The 14686-nt window shown below is 56.6% G+C and overlaps 8 pseudogenes across 8 annotated transcripts; 4 read left to right on the plus strand and 4 right to left on the minus strand.

Annotated features, from left to right (window-relative positions):
* Window positions 1-910: 910 nt before the first annotated feature.
* LOC306956255 (feather keratin 4 pseudogene) lies at window positions 911-1449 on the minus strand (annotated as a pseudogene). The gene is made up of 2 exons: window positions 1400-1449; window positions 911-1298 (listed from the first exon to the last, which is right to left on the minus strand). The product of its transcript is annotated as a feather keratin 4 pseudogene (transcript).
* A 671-nt stretch (window positions 1450-2120) lies between these two features.
* Window positions 2121-2784, plus strand: LOC306956189 (feather keratin 4-like; annotated as a pseudogene). The gene is made up of 2 exons: window positions 2121-2199; window positions 2398-2784. The product of its transcript is annotated as a feather keratin 4-like (transcript).
* A 2110-nt stretch (window positions 2785-4894) lies between these two features.
* LOC306956246 (feather keratin 3 pseudogene) lies at window positions 4895-5438 on the minus strand (annotated as a pseudogene). The gene is made up of 2 exons: window positions 5389-5438; window positions 4895-5282 (listed from the first exon to the last, which is right to left on the minus strand). The product of its transcript is annotated as a feather keratin 3 pseudogene (transcript).
* A 694-nt stretch (window positions 5439-6132) lies between these two features.
* LOC306956245 (feather keratin 3 pseudogene) lies at window positions 6133-6787 on the plus strand (annotated as a pseudogene). The gene is made up of 2 exons: window positions 6133-6199; window positions 6401-6787. The product of its transcript is annotated as a feather keratin 3 pseudogene (transcript).
* A 2109-nt stretch (window positions 6788-8896) lies between these two features.
* On the minus strand, window positions 8897-9435 carry LOC306956256 (feather keratin 4 pseudogene; annotated as a pseudogene). Its single transcript has 2 exons — window positions 9386-9435; window positions 8897-9284 (listed from the first exon to the last, which is right to left on the minus strand). The product of its transcript is annotated as a feather keratin 4 pseudogene (transcript).
* A 671-nt stretch (window positions 9436-10106) lies between these two features.
* Window positions 10107-10770, plus strand: LOC306956188 (feather keratin 4-like; annotated as a pseudogene). Its single transcript has 2 exons — window positions 10107-10185; window positions 10384-10770. The product of its transcript is annotated as a feather keratin 4-like (transcript).
* A 1449-nt stretch (window positions 10771-12219) lies between these two features.
* On the minus strand, window positions 12220-12758 carry LOC306956257 (feather keratin 3 pseudogene; annotated as a pseudogene). The gene is made up of 2 exons: window positions 12709-12758; window positions 12220-12607 (listed from the first exon to the last, which is right to left on the minus strand). The product of its transcript is annotated as a feather keratin 3 pseudogene (transcript).
* Window positions 12759-13429: 671 nt separating this feature from the next.
* Window positions 13430-14092, plus strand: LOC306956190 (feather keratin 4-like; annotated as a pseudogene). The gene is made up of 2 exons: window positions 13430-13508; window positions 13706-14092. The product of its transcript is annotated as a feather keratin 4-like (transcript).
* The last annotated feature ends 594 nt before the right edge of the window (window positions 14093-14686 follow it).

Raw genomic sequence — 14686 nt, forward strand, 5'->3', positions numbered from 1 at the left:
ACCCCGTTCTAGAACAAGAGGAACCCACATTTCCTGTGGCCCCAGCACATCTGCTTTGCTACCAATGGTGAGTTTAATTCACTTGCCACCAGCAGGCTGACTTGTGAATGGCTGTCAGCACATCCTGATACCAGAAAGATCGAGACAGATGATCCATGCTCAGCCTGCTTCCAGGTAATGGCTGATGCCATCCACATTCCCAACGATCGCAGCCTCAGAGCACACGGCTACCTCAAGCTTCACTTTTGTGGCCCCCTGCACATGTGTATTTGTGTAAGGCTGTATTCCAGCCAGGAACTGGCAGTGCATTAATCAAAGGCAGTAGTTGCCAATGACCACTCTCCAGCCTCCCCTCAGCTTTGAGCCTGAGCTCAAGAGGTGCTCCTACAGAGCAGCATGACTTGGCAGAGCTGGTGCCACTGCAGAGCTGAGGAGGATGGGCAAGGGAGCGCGGTCAGCACCATCCTGCTCTCTGTCCTTTCCACAGCTTCTGCAGCCCACCAAAAGGCACTCTCTACCGTATCCACTCCCCATATACCACGTTTTAAGAGGAGTTGGGACACACATCATCATGATTTTATATACACTGGCTATCACAAAACCGTCTGGTACAGTTTTGAAATAACATGAAAGAGAGGGAGAAGGCATTTGTGAATGCAGGAAAACTTTATTGCTCCCAGATCAGCTGGAGATGGCGATAGAGAAAAAAAGGCAGGTCAGACTCAGGTTGAAGTCCATGGAAGAAGAGGAATGGGCAGGAGATGAGGGCAAAGCTCACAAAGGTGCCAGCACTGCCATCTGCTCAGGCCTCATTGGCAGCTGGAGATGCTCAGCACTCCTCAACACCCCAGGCCCAGGCATTCAGGAATGAGTGGATGCCAGTGTTGGTGGGAGCAGGCAGGGCCTGAGTTTAGCAGGGCCCACAGGTGTCCCAGAGCTTCCTGCTGTAGCGGGGCAAGGCGCAGGGGCTGCAGGCAGGAGAAGCGTAGGGTCTGCCAAAGGTGCAGAGGCCCGCCGAGCCCTGAGTGGCCCCGGCGCCGTAGAGGCCCCCCAGCCCCAGGGAGCCGCCAAAGGCGGGTGCTCCGGAGGAGCCCACCACGGCTTGCTGGGGGAAGGAGCTGAGGATGGGGCCGGGGAAGGTGACGACGACGGGCGGTGGCTGGATGAAGGCCGTAGAGTCGGGGCACTGGCGCGCGCACAGCTCGTTGCAGCTCTCAGCGATGGGCTGGGGCACGGCGACGCTGGTTTTTGGTGGGCACAGGTCGTAGCAAGACATCTTGGTGTGATGGGATGGAGCTCTGCAAGAGGGCAGACAGTGTCACGCAGCAGCAGATGGCAGCAGCTCAGGCGCACTCCAGGCACAGGCCTGAGTCTGGAGAAGAATTGCTCTTGGACTTACCCTGTTCCCAAGGAGAAGGAGGCCAGAGCAGTGCTTGGGAGAGCTCCTCTCAGTCCCAGCTTTTATCCAGGATGAGGCATGGCTCATCAGCCTCTGGGCCAATGGGCAGAGGCGACACTCCCTGAGGCCGAGGCCAGGCTGGCCTGCTCCCGCTCTCCCTGTGTCAGCAGTCCCCGGCTGGACCAGGACAGGCCCCTTTACTGCCCTCCCTCCTCTTCCTGCTTCACGGACTGACCGTGTCGTGCTAAGCAGAATGACTGAGAGGAGTGCCTTTGATTGGGCATTCCGTCACCTCGCGCCTCTGCAGATAACAAGAAAGGAGTATTTGTCACTCAGACGCTGGCACGCAGGATGCCTGGGCCTGACCTTCTCCTTACCCAGTGCTGTGACCCTGCTCCTCCCCGAGGCTCTGCACAGGTGGCATGTGGACACAGCAAAACTATGACCCTGGGGAAGTGCGGTGGCATGCAAGGAACAGCCACTCAGCATTTCTCACCCTCCCTTCCCTCTTATGCAGGCAGAGGATGAGAGGGCAGCAGGCCTAATTGGTCCATTAGCAGAGGGCTGGCCAGTGTCCGAGCAGGGTAATTGTAGGTGCTGATGGAATGGGTGGGGGTAGCTGAGGAAACAACATCAGTAAAACAGCCCCATGGAATGCACATGGGAGACTGGGGTTTGGCTGCTGATAGCCACGTGCCCCCACCACAGCCAGCTCCTCCCCATGTTCACCAGCCCCCATAAAAGCACTGCCCTGTGTGAGCACCAGCATCCACTGCTTCCTGGCTCAGCTTGGGAAAAGGGTGAGTGACTGGCCCTCCTTTGGCTGGCACAGGAGTGGGTCTCCCAGGCAGGAGAGCAAGAGGCTGTGGGGTGGCTATGGCCCTACAACAGTGACAGAGGCTATGGGCCTGCTGCATGTAGAGCAGTCCCTGGTCACTCCCTTGGTTCTGCTAGGGCATCGTCTCCCTCCTAATTCCTTTGGTGGCTTTGCATTGCAGGCTCAGCTCTCTCACACCAAGATGTCTTGCTACGACCTGTGCCCACCAAAAACCAGCGTCGCCGTGCCCCAGCCCATCGCTGAGAGCTGCAACGAGCTGTGCGCGCGCCAGTGCCCCGACTCTACGGCCTTCATCCAGCCACCGCCCGTCGTCGTCACCTTCCCCGGCCCCATCCTCAGCTCCTTCCCCCAGCAAGCCGTGGTGGGCTCCTCCGGAGCACCCGCCTTTGGCGGCTCCCTGGGGCTGGGGGGCCTCTACGGCGCCGGGGCCACTCAGGGCTCGGCGGGCCTCTGCACCTTTGGCAGACCCTACGCTTCTCCTGCCTGCAGCCCCTGCGCCTTGCCCCGCTACAGCAGGAAGCTCTGGAACACCTGCGGGCCCTGCTAAGCCCAGGTGCAAGACTCTTCACCACTTCCTTCCTCATCCTCTGTGCTGATTTCTGATGCCCACTTTGTCTTTTATGGCCCTGAACTGGGCCCTGCGCTGGCCACTGACTTGAAGATGCCTTCAGAAACACTTCTTTTGAAGACCTTGGCACTACTTCCTGCCTTGGACTCTAGTATGTCTTTGATGTTGTGTCCTTTCCTGTCTTTACAATAAAAGTAATATGCATCCAATGCTTGAATCTTGGGCTTTTCTTCCCGGGCGCGATGGCTGCCCCAGGGCTCCCTTCTGCCACGCGTGGTCCCTGGGTCAGGCCCAGAACAGGCTCTCAGCCGCCTGCCAAGACAGGCTGTGTTTCCACTGGTCAAAGGCCCTGGCCACACCAGCTCCGGCTCACACTCTACTGTTGCCCACCTGCACAAGCCCTGCCTGAATGTAGGATTCTCCCTCTCCAGCAGGAAACGCAGCCCCAGGGTATCTGTGAACTGCCGTCCTCCCTCCTGCCGATCCTCCCCAGCTCCCATGGCTTCAGCAATATCCCCTCCATGCCCAATCTGAAGGCTCAGATTGAGTTGTGAGGGAACTTCTAGAAGATCATACACTCCAAATGTGTGCTCAAGCTGTTCCTCCAACAGCCACTTCACACAATCATTGGGTACCATAAAACCAAAGGGAATCCACCCTGAAGATAAAGGCTCCAACAACACTCAACCGCACAGTTTGAAACTTTCTTCCTGCACTTTGACCACACTATTTCCCTGGAGAGCATCTGTGCTTGTCCATCCTCTCATTGCAGAGACTATTCCTAACACTATACTTAGGTAAAATTGCCTTCATGAAGACTTAATCCTTTCCCTCAAACCCCATTCTTTGCCATAGCTAAACACCAAACTGAATTTCTAACAGATTATGGAGGATACCGTCAAAAATGCTTCTGGTAAGTAGCAGATATTTCTTATTATCTCCCCTTCTATCTTACTTTAAAGCTTCTGTCACTGAGACCTCCAGCTATTAAGGCCATAGTCTTCCTAAACTGCATTCAATCGTAGCCTAGATTCAGACGTTCCCTCAAAGATCGCAAGTGACTCAATCAGTCCACAGGGGAAAAAGAGGATGCAGCAACATCCCTGACCTCAGTGGGATCTGAGCTTCATGCCACACAGACCCACCTAGAACTCCCTGCTGCTAAGTATTAGATCCAGTGATTCACCCCGCTCTAGAACAAGTGCTCACCATCTATCCTGTGATCCCAGCACGTCCGCTTTGATACCACTGGTGAGTTTAATTCACTTGCCACCAGCAGGCTGACTTGTGAATGGCTGTCAGCACATCCTGATACCAGAAAGAACAAGACAGGTGATCCATGCTCAGCCTCCTTCCAGGTAATGGCTGATGCCATCCACATTCCCAACGATCGCAGCCTCAGAGCACACGGCTACCTCAAGCTTCACTTTTGTGGCCCCCTGCACATGTGTATTTGTGTAAGGCTGTATTCCAGCCAGGAACTGGCAGTGCCTTAATCAAAGGCAGTAGTTGCCAATGACCACTCTCCAGCCTCCCCTCAGCTTTGAGCCTGAGCTCAAGAGGTGCTCCTACAGAGCAGCATGACTTGGCAGAGCTGGTGCCACTGCAGAGCTGAGGAGGATGGGCAAGGGAGCGCGGTCAGCACCATCCTGCTCTCTGTCCCTTCCACAGCTTCACCAAAATGCCCCCCCTCCCATATCTACTCCAAACACTCCCACAGCACAAATGTAAGCCTAGGATTCTCATCAGCAGGACATAATGTACCCAAACTCTCACAAAACCACCCGGTCCTTCTCTGAAACAACATGAAAGAGAGGGAGGAGGCATTCGTGAATGCAGGAAAACTTTATTGTTCCCAGATCAGCTGGAGATGGGGACAGAGAAAAAAAGGCAGGTCAGACTCAGGTTGAAGTCCATGGAAGAAGAGGAATGGGCAGGAGATGAGGGCAAAGCACACAAAGGTGCCAGCTCTGCCATCTGCTCAGGCCTCAGTGGCAGCTGGAGATGCTCAGCACTCCTCAACACCCCAGGCCCAGGCATTCAGGAATGAGTGGATGCCAGTGTTGGTGGGAGCAGGCAGGGCCTGAGTTTAGCAGGGCCCACAGGTGTCCCAGAGCTTCCTGCTGTAGCGGGGCAAGGCGCAGGGGCTGCAGGCAGGAGAAGCGTAGGGTCTGCCAAAGGTGCAGAGGCCCCCCGAGCCCTGAGTGGCCCCGGCGCCGTAGAGGCCCCCCAGCCCCAGGGAGCCGCCAAAGGCGGGTGCTCCGGAGGAGCCCACCACGGCTTGCTGGGGGAAGGAGCTGAGGATGGGGCCGGGGAAGGTGACGACGACGGGCGGTGGCTGGATGAAGGCCGTAGAGTCGGGGCACTGGCGCGCGCACAGCTCGTTGCAGCTCTCAGCGATGGGCTGGGGCACGGCGACGCTGGTTTTTGGTGGGCACAGGTCGTAGCAAGACATCTTGGTGTGATGGGATGGAGCTCTGCAAGAGGGCAGATAGTGTCACGCAGCAGCAGATGGCAGCAGCTCAGGCACAGGGGCCTGAAGCTGTCCTTAGTGAAGGGCAGGAGAAGTGCTCTTGGACTTACCCTGTTCCCAAGGAGAAGAAGGCCAGAGCAGTGCTTGGGAGAGCTCCCCTCAGTCCCAGCTTTTATCCAGGCTGGGCCTTGGCTCATCAGCCTCTGGGCCAATGGGCAGAGGTGTCACTCCCTGAGGCCGAGGCCAGGCTGGCCTGCTCCTGCCCTCCTGAGTCAGCAGCCCATGGTCAGACCAGAACAGGCCACTTTTCCGCCTTCCTTCTTCTTTCTGCTCCACAGGCCAAATGCGTGGTGCTGAGCAGGCAATGACCGAGAGGAGTGCCTTTGATTTGGTGTCGCTTTACCTCACCCATCTGCAGATAACAACTGCCATGCGTTTGTCACTCAGATGCTGGCATGCAGGTGGCCTGGGAAATACCTTCCACTTGCCCAGTGCTGTGCCCGGCTCATCCCTGAGGCTCTGCACAGCTGCCATGAGCACACAGCAAAACCACGCCCTTGGGCAAGAGCTGTGGCATGCAAGGAACTGCCACTCAGCATTTGTTATGCACCCCGCCATCCCATCTTACACAGGCCGAGGATGAGAGGGCAGCAGGCCTAATTTGCCCATTAGCAGAGGGCTTGCCAGCTACCAAGCAGGCTAATTGTAGGGGCTGAGTGAGCGGGTGGGGGCTGCTGAGGAAACAGCGGGGTCAGCAAAACAGCCCCATGGTACGCACATGGGAGATTGGGGTTTGGCTACTGATAGCCACATGCCCCCACCACAGCCAGCTCCTCCCCGTCTTCACCAGCCCCCATAAAAGCACTGCCCTGTGTGAGCACCAGTATCCACCACTGCTTCCTGGCTCAGCTTGGGAAAAGGGTGAGTGGCCGTCCCTCCTTTGGCTGGTCCTTGGGTGGATCACTGGGGCAGGGGAGCAGGATGCTGAGGGGGTAACTACGGACCTGCAACAGCGACAGGGGCAAAGGCCCTGCTGCATGTAGAGCAGTCCCTGGTCACTCACTTGGTTCTGCTAGGGCATCGCCAACATTATAGCTCCTCTTCTTGTGGCTTTCATTGCAGGCTCAGCTCTCTCACCCCAAGATGTCTTGCTACGACCTGTGCCCACCAAAAACCAGCGTCGCCGTGCCCCAGCCCATCGCTGAGAGCTGCAACGAGCTGTGCGCGCGCCAGTGCCCCGACTCTACGGCCTTCATCCAGCCACCGCCCGTCGTCGTCACCTTCCCCGGCCCCATCCTCAGCTCCTTCCCCCAGCAAGCCGTGGTGGGCTCCTCCGGAGCACCCGCCTTTGGCGGCTCCCTGGGGCTGGGGGGCCTCTACGGCGCCGGGGCCACTCAGGGCTCGGGGGGCCTCTGCACCTTTGGCAGACCCTACGCTTCTCCTGCCTGCAGCCCCTGCGCCTTGCCCCGCTACAGCAGGAAGCTCTGGGACACCTGTGGGCCCTGCTAAACCCAGATGCAAGACTGCTCACCTCTTCCTTCCTAATCCTCTGTGCTGATTTCTGATGCCCACTTTGTCTTTTATGGTGCTGAACTGGGCCCTGTGCTGTCCACTGCCTTGAAGATGGCTCACAAAACAATTGTCCTGAAGGCCCAGGCACCTACATCCTGCCTAGTATTGCAGCATGTCTTTGACGTTGTGTCCTTTCCTGTCTTTAAAATAAAATAAGCTTGCATTGTATGTTTGTACTTTGGGATTTTCTCCTTGGGTACAGTGGAGGCTCCAGAACTCCCTTCTCCCTCACATGGTCCCTACATCTGGCCCAGAACAGGCTCTCAGCTCCCTGATGAGCCAGGCTGTGTTTCCAAAGCCGCGGGCGATGCCAGCTCGGCTCACAGTTTTCTGTTGTCCATCTTGATGAGACTTGTCTGAGTGTAGGCTGCTGCCTGACCAGCAGGAAATGCAGCCACATGGCATCTGGGAACTGCCATCCTCTCTCCTGAGGATTTTCCCCACCTCTCATGGCCTCACCAATATCACTTCCATACCCCTTCCATATGTAGCGACAGCCTGATCTGTTGGAGAACTTGTTGAAATCATCCCCTCCAACTGCGTACTCAAGCTGTGTTGCCAACAGCCCCTACGGACAATCATAGGGGATCATGAACTAGAAGGGAATGCATCCTGAAGATAAAGAATCCAACTCCTGACACCACAGATTCAAACTTTCTTCCTGAACATTGAGCACGCTACCTTCTTGGTGAGTATCTGTACTTGTCCATCTTCTCATTGGAGAGATTATTCCTAACAGTATAATTAGTTAAAATTCCTCTCATGAAGCATTAAGCCATTCCCTCACATCCCACCGCTTGTCATAGCTAAATACTGAATTCGATTTCTAACACACAAGAAAGGATACAGTCAAAAATGCTTCTGGTAAGTAGCAGATATTTATTCTTGCCTCCTCTTCAACCTTTACTGCAAAACTTCTGTCACTTGGATCTTCTCCTCTTCAGGCTGCATTCTTCCTCAAATGCGTTCAATCATAGCCTAGATTCAGACTTTTTCACAAGATCACAAGTGACTCACTCATTCCTCAGAGGAAAACAATGACTCCAGAGACACATCTGGCAACAGAGGGATCAGAGCCTGACGCCACCCAGCCCAACATAGGCCGCGCTGCTGATAAGTTGTAGATCCACTGATTCACCCCGTTCTAGAACAAGAGGAACCCACATTTCCTGTGGCCCCAGCACATCTGCTTTGCTACCAATGGTGAGTTTAATTCACTTGCCACCAGCAGGCTGACTTGTGAATGGCTGTCAGCACATCCTGATACCAGAAAGATCGAGACAGATGATCCATGCTCAGCCTGCTTCCAGGTAATGGCTGATGCCATCCACATTCCCAACGATCGCAGCCTCAGAGCACACGGCTACCTCAAGCTTCACTTTTGTGGCCCCCTGCACATGTGTATTTGTGTAAGGCTGTATTCCAGCCAGGAACTGGCAGTGCATTAATCAAAGGCAGTAGTTGCCAATGACCACTCTCCAGCCTCCCCTCAGCTTTGAGCCTGAGCTCAAGAGGTGCTCCTACAGAGCAGCATGACTTGGCAGAGCTGGTGCCACTGCAGAGCTGAGGAGGATGGGCAAGGGAGCGCGGTCAGCACCATCCTGCTCCCTGTCCTTTCCACAGCTTCTGCAGCCCACCAAAAGGCACTCTCTACCGTATCCACTCCCCATATACCACGTTTTAAGAGGAGTTGGGACACACATCATCATGATTTTATATACACTGGCTATCACAAAACCGTCTGGTACAGTTTTGAAATAACATGAAAGAGAGGGAGAAGGCATTTATGAATGCAGGAAAACTTTATTGCTCCCAGATCAGCTGGAGATGGCGATAGAGAAAAAAAGGCAGGTCAGACTCAGGTTGAAGTCCATGGAAGAAGAGGAATGGGCAGGAGATGAGGGCAAAGCTCACAAAGGTGCCAGCTCTGCCATCTGCTCAGGCCTCAGTGGCAGCTGGAGATGCTCAGCACTCCTCAACACCCCAGGCCCAGGCATTCAGGAATGAGTGGATGCCAGTGTTGGTGGGAGCAGGCAGGGCCTGAGTTTAGCAGGGCCCACAGGTGTCCCAGAGCTTCCTGCTGTAGCGGGGCAAGGCGCAGGGGCTGCAGGCAGGAGAAGCGTAGGGTCTGCCAAAGGTGCAGAGGCCCGCCGAGCCCTGAGTGGCCCCGGCGCCGTAGAGGCCCCCCAGCCCCAGGGAGCCGCCAAAGGCGGGTGCTCCGGAGGAGCCCACCACGGCTTGCTGGGGGAAGGAGCTGAGGATGGGGCCGGGGAAGGTGACGACGACGGGCGGTGGCTGGATGAAGGCCGTAGAGTCAGGGCACTGGCGCGCGCACAGCTCGTTGCAGCTCTCAGCGATGGGCTGGGGCACGGCGACGCTGGTTTTTGGTGGGCACAGGTCATAGCAAGACATCTTGGTGTGATGGGATGGAGCTCTGCAAGAGGGCAGACAGTGTCACGCAGCAGCAGATGGCAGCAGCTCAGGCGCACTCCAGGCACAGGCCTGAGTCTGGAGAAGAATTGCTCTTGGACTTACCCTGTTCCCAAGGAGAAGGAGGCCAGAGCAGTGCTTGGGAGAGCTCCTCTCAGTCCCAGCTTTTATCCAGGATGAGGCATGGCTCATCAGCCTCTGGGCCAATGGGCAGAGGCGACACTCCCTGATGCCGAGGCCAGGCTGGCCTGCTCCCGCTCTCCCTGTGTCAGCAGTCCCCGGCTGGACCAGGACAGGCCCCTTTACTGCCCTCCCTCCTCTTCCTGCTTCACGGACTGACCGTGTCGTGCTAAGCAGAATGACTGAGAGGAGTTCCTTTGATTGGGCATTCCGTCACCTCGCGCCTCTGCAGATAACAAGAAAGGAGTATTTGTCACTCAGACGCTGGCACGCAGGATGCCTGGGCCTGACCTTCTCCTTACCCAGTGCTGTGACCCTGCTCCTCCCCGAGGCTCTGCGCAGGTGGCATGTGGACACAGCAAAACTATGACCCTGGGGAAGTGCGGTGGCATGCAAGGAACAGCCACTCAGCATTTCTCACCCTCCCTTCCCTCTTATGCAGGCAGAGGATGAGAGGGCAGCAGGCCTAATTGGTCCATTAGCAGAGGGCTGGCCAGTGTCTGAGCAGGGTAATTGAAGGTGCTGATGGAATGGGTGGGGGTAGCTGAGGAAACAACATCAGTAAAACAGCCCCATGGAAAGCACATGGGAGACTGGGGTTTGGCTGCTGATAGCCACGTGCCCCCACCACAGCCAGCTCCTCCCCATGTTCACCAGCCCCCATAAAAGCACTGCCCTGTGTGAGCACCAGCATCCACTGCTTCCTGGCTCAGCTTGGGAAAAGGGTGAGTGACTGGCCCTCCTTTGGCTGGCACAGGAGTGGGTCTCCCAGGCAGGAGAGCAAGAGGCTGTGGGGTGGCTATGGCCCTACAACAGTGACGGAGGCTATGGGCCTGCTGCATGTAGAGCAGTCCCTGGTCACTCCCTTGGTTCTGCTAGGGCATCGTCTCCCTCCTAATTCCTTTGGTGGCTTTGCATTGCAGGCTCAGCTCTCTCACACCAAGATGTCTTGCTACGACCTGTGCCCACCAAAAACCAGCGTCGCCGTGCCCCAGCCCATCGCTGAGAGCTGCAACGAGCTGTGCGCGCGCCAGTGCCCCGACTCTACGGCCTTCATCCAGCCACCGCCCGTCGTCGTCACCTTCCCCGGCCCCATCCTCAGCTCCTTCCCCCAGCAAGCCGTGGTGGGCTCCTCCGGAGCACCCGCCTTTGGCGGCTCCCTGGGGCTGGGGGGCCTCTACGGCGCCGGGGCCACTCAGGGCTCGGCGGGCCTCTGCACCTTTGGCAGACCCTACGCTTCTCCTGCCTGCAGCCCCTGCGCCTTGCCCCGCTACAGCAGGAAGCTCTGGAACACCTGCGGGCCCTGCTAAGCCCAGGTGCAAGACTCTTCACCACTTCCTTCCTCATCCTCTGTGCTGATTTCTGATGCCCACTTTGTCTTTTATGGCCCTGAACTGGGCCCTGCGCTGGCCACTGACTTGAAGATGCCTTCAGAAACACTTCTTTTGAAGACCTTGGCACTACTTCCTGCCTTGGACTCTAGTATGTCTTTGATGTTGTGTCCTTTCCTGTCTTTACAATAAAAGTAATATGCATCCAATGCTTGAATCTTGGGCTTTTCTTCCTTTGCACAATGGCCGCCCCAGGGCTCCCTTCTGCCACGCGTGGTCCCTGGGTCAGGCCCAGAACAGGCTCTCAGCCGCCTGCCAAGACAGGCTGTGTTTCCACTGGTCAAAGGCCCTGGCCACACCAGCTCCGGCTCACACTCTACTGTTGCCCACCCGCACAAGCCCTGCCTGAATGTAGGATTCTCCCTCTCTAGCAGGAAACGCAGCCCCAGGGTATCTGTGAACTGCCGTCCTCCCTCCTGCCGATCCTCCCCAGCTCCCATGGCCTCAGCAATATCCCCTCCAAGCCCAATCTGAAGGCTCAGATTGAGTTGTGAGGGAACTTCTAGAAAATCATCCTCTGCAAGTGCGTGTTCAAGCTGTTCTGCAAACAGCCACTACAGACAATTATTGGGAATCATGAATTAGAAGGGAATCCGTTCTGAAGATAAAGGCTCCAACACCCGACAGCACAGTTTGAAACTTTCTTCCTGGACACTGACCATACTATTTTGATGGAGAGCATCTGTGCTAATCTCAAAGCAGAGATTATTCCTTACAGCATAGGTACAACTCTTCTCATGAAGTATTAAGACTTTCCCTCACCCTCCATCATTTACATAGCTAAACACCGAGCTGAATTTCTGACAAATAAGAGAGTATGCGGTCAAAAATGCGGCACTTCTACAGAGCAGCGCAACTGGCAGAGCAGGCCCACTGCAGATCTGAGGAGGAAAGGCAAGGGAGCGTGGTCAGCACCGTCCTCCTCTCTGGTCCTTCCACAGCTCCCAAAGCCTCACCAAAAGGACCCCTCTGCCACATTTACTTTCAACACTCCCACAGTACTAAGCAAAACCTGGGACCCTCATCAGCAGAATTTACCCGACCTCAGCTGTCACAAAACCACCCGGTACTTATTTGAAACAACATGAAAGAGAGGGAGAAGGCATTTGTGAATGCAGGAAAACTTTATTGTTCCCAGATCAGCTGGAGATGGCGATAGAGAAAAAAAGGCAGGTCAGACTCAGGTTGAAGTCCATGGAAGAAGAGGAATGGGCAGGAGATGAGGGCAAAGCTCACAAAGGTGCCAGCACTGCCATCTGCTCAGGCCTCAGTGGCAGCTGGAGATGCTCAGCACTCCTCAACACCCCAGGCCCAGGCATTCAGGAATGAGTGGATGCCAGTGTTGGTGGGAGCAGGCAGGGCCTGAGTTCAGCAGGGCCCACAGGTGTCCCAGAGCTTCCTGCTGTAGCGGGGCAAGGCGCAGGGGCTGCAGGCAGGAGAAGCGTAGGGTCTGCCAAAGGTGCAGAGGCCCCCCGAGCCCTGAGTGGCCCCGGCGCCGTAGAGGCCCCCCAGCCCCAGGGAGCCGCCAAAGGCGGGTGCTCCGGAGGAGCCCACCACGGCTTGCTGGGGGAAGGAGCTGAGGATGGGGCCGGGGAAGGTGACGACGACGGGCGGTGGCTGGATGAAGGCCGTAGAGTCGGGGCACTGGCGCGCGCACAGCTCGTTGCAGCTCTCAGCGATGGGCTGGGGCACGGCGACGCTGGTTTTTGGTGGGCACAGGTCGTAGCAAGACATCTTGGTGTGATGGGATGGAGCTCTGCAAGAGGGCAGACAGTGTCACGCAGCAGCAGATGGCAGCAGCTCAGGCGCACTCCAGGCACAGGCCTGAGTCTGGAGAAGAATTGCTCTTGGACTTACCCTGTTCCCAAGGAGAAGGAGGCCAGAGCAGTGCTTGGGAGAGCTCCTCTCAGTCCCAGCTTTTATCCAGGATGAGGCATGGCTCATCAGCCTCTGGGCCAATGGGCAGAGGCGACACTCCCTGAGGCCGAGGCCAGGCTGGCCTGCTCCCGCTCTCCCTGTGTCAGCAGTCCCCGGCTGGACCAGGACAGGCCCCTTTACTGCCCTCCCTCCTCTTCCTGCTTCACGGACTGACCGTGTCGTGCTAAGCAGAATGACTGAGAGGAGTGCCTTTGATTGGGCATTCCGTCACCTCGCGCCTCTGCAGATAACAAGAAAGGAGTATTTGTCACTCAGACGCTGGCACGCAGGATGCCTGGGCCAGACCTTCTCCTTACCCAGTGCTGTGACCCTGCTCCTCCCCGAGGCTCTGCACAGGTGGCATGTGGACACAGCAAAACTATGACCCTGGGGAAGTGCGGTGGCATGCAAGGAACAGCCACTCAGCATTTCTCACCCTCCCTTCCCTCTTATGCAGGCAGAGGATGAGAGGGCAGCAGGCCTAATTGGTCCATTAGCAGAGGGCTGGCCAGTGTCCGAGCAGGGTAATTGTAGGTGCTGATGGAATGGGTGGGGGTAGCTGAGGAAACAACATCAGTAAAACAGCCCCATGGAACGCACATGGGAGACTGGGGTTTGGCTGCTGATAGCCACGTGCCCCCACCACAGCCAGCTCCTCCCCATGTTCACCAGCCCCCATAAAAGCACTGCCCTGTGTGAGCACCAGCATCCACTGCTTCCTGGCTCAGCTTGGGAAAAGGGTGAGTGACTGACCCTCCTTTGGCTGGCACAGGAGTGGGTCTCCCAGGCAGGAGAGCAAGAGGCTGTGGGGTGGCTATGGCCCTACAACAGTGACGGAGGCTATGGGCCTGCTGCATGTAGAGCAGTCCCTGGTCACTCCCTTGGTTCTGCTAGGGCATCGTCTCCCTCCTAATTCCTTTGGTGGCTTTCATTGCAGGCTCAGCTCTCTCACCCCAAGATGTCTTGCTACGACCTGTGCCCACCAAAAACCAGCGTCGCCGTGCCCCAGCCCATCGCTGAGAGCTGCAACGAGCTGTGCGCGCGCCAGTGCCCCGACTCTACGGCCTTCATCCAGCCACCGCCCGTCGTCGTCACCTTCCCCGGCCCCATCCTCAGCTCCTTCCCCCAGCAAGCCGTGGTGGGCTCCTCCGGAGCACCCGCCTTTGGCGGCTCCCTGGGGCTGGGGGGCCTCTACGGCGCCGGGGCCACTCAGGGCTCGGCGGGCCTCTGCACCTTTGGCAGACCCTATGCTTCTCCTGCCTGCAGCCCCTGCGCCTTGCCCCGCTACAGCAGGAAGCTCTGGGACACCTGTGGGCCCTGCTGAACTCAGGCACATGTCTAATCTCCTCCTGCTTTTCTCATCCTCTTCATGTGTGCATGATCCTTTCTGGGCCCTGTTCAGGCTTCTGCCTTGTAGGTGTCTCAAGAAATACCACTCCTGAATCCCCATGCATCTCCTGCCTACCTGAGTCCAGCACACATCGCTGCTGTTTGTTGAGTCCTTTCCTGCCTTTATGATTAAACAAGGTTGCATCCAACACTTGAGTATTTGTCTTTTCTTTTCAAGGAGCGTGGGAGCTCCAGAACTCCCTTCCCCTGAACATGGCCAGCCCATTTGGGCAGGACAGTCTCAGCTTCCTTCTGAACCAGGCTGTGTTTCCTTGGGTCAAATCCCCTGACTATGACATCTCTGGCTCACACAGCACCATGACATGTCAGGAGATGACCTGTCAGAAAGTAAAGCTGCTCCGCAGCCTCTGTGACTTACACCCCCATGCCTTCTGCAAACCTCCAGTCTCCTTGTTTTGGGCACTGCGTTAAGTTCTTCTCTTCTTTTTTTCTTTTGCCTGTATTGCTCCAGAATCTTTTCTCCCTAGTCAGCAGATGCATGGCTTTTTTGCTTTGTTAATGAACAAAA

Source organism: Tetrao urogallus, assembly GCF_951394365.1.
Source record: "Tetrao urogallus genome assembly, chromosome: 28".
Classification (NCBI taxonomy): Eukaryota; Metazoa; Chordata; class Aves; order Galliformes; family Phasianidae; genus Tetrao; species Tetrao urogallus.